Here is a 1,256-nt window from a genome sequence, read left to right as displayed (position 1 = left end):
TTTGGTTATGGCGCCGTTGTGTCCGAAGGGGCTGCTGTCTGGAGTCATCAGAGTCATTAGAGTCACCGACAACCGAGGAACGAAAGGAGAATCGGTCCACAACACTGGCGATACAGAAATGAACACTGACGTCTATACATGTGTTGTGCTTCTCTTCAGCCTGTGTCAGTGTCACACGTACAGACAGAACATTTGAGGCCTTGCTGATATTATTAGAATCAAGTTTTGATAAGTTCTGTCAGTGTGTATTGAAAGCTGATCAGTTTTCTCTCCTATTGAGTGAGTTCTATCTGTTTTAACCACATCATGTAGGAACTAAACCAGGTTAAATACGTCGGTGTTTTCTATGCGAGCTGATATTCACCGCTGTGGTAAAAGCAAAAATCCGATCAGGTTTATCATCAGTAATGAGTAATGAGTGAGGGATGTTGTCTCCATGTGTAATGTCTTCATATCTAAAAATAGCGGATCTTTATTGTTCATGCCAGTGGCAGAGAAGGGATCCACACTTCACCACGATGTCACACATGTCCCTGAATGGTCGGTGGGGGTTGGTGTGTTTGTGTCTCAGTGGGACGCTGGATGAAATCAGTCGTGCTGCCGTTGTCATGACAACCGACAAACGCCGTCCATATCACAATGCTTTTTGTCAGCCGTCGTCAGTAATTGTCGTCTGATTGCGCTCATGTGGAATTACTATTTACACACGTGGCCACAAAGAATAAACGTATGTGTACGACGGTGGACGGAATGACGCTAAAACGATGAAATGAGGACGGGACGCTAAAGTCAGTAGGAGTGAACTAGCAAGTCACGTGCTCATCAAACAGCCAAACCTATTAAATTAAAGCAAACATGTCATAGTTCTATAAAAAGACAACAACAACATTCCTTCCTTTTGTTTGTTCAAAGAGAAACGCACCAGACGTGTTTCTGTCCTTCTCATCCCGGTCGATGACGCTCGACCTGAAATCTTTGAAGAGCTTCTCTCGTCTGCACGCACACACACACACACACACACTAGTGTTTTATTTCCTCTGAGGACACGCGTCGGTTGGGGTCCTCTGGCCGTGCGCCGCCCTCCGTGTTGTGCTCCGTCCTCTTTCGTCTCTTTCAGCGAGCCGTCGAACGGAGGAGGACCGGGGCGTGTGGTGCTCGTCCCTGTCGTCTCTTATAACTCGGACCCGACGACGTTTCTCCCTCCGATCTGTGCTTTAATATGATGCGATGTTGTTTTAGTCCAGAAAAAGGTCCTG

Source organism: Lampetra planeri, unplaced genomic scaffold, assembly GCF_965212315.1.
Source record: "Lampetra planeri unplaced genomic scaffold, kcLamPlan1.2.h2 scaffold_777, whole genome shotgun sequence".
Classification (NCBI taxonomy): domain Eukaryota; kingdom Metazoa; phylum Chordata; class Hyperoartia; order Petromyzontiformes; family Petromyzontidae; genus Lampetra; species Lampetra planeri.
This window is presented reverse-complemented; position numbering follows the sequence as displayed.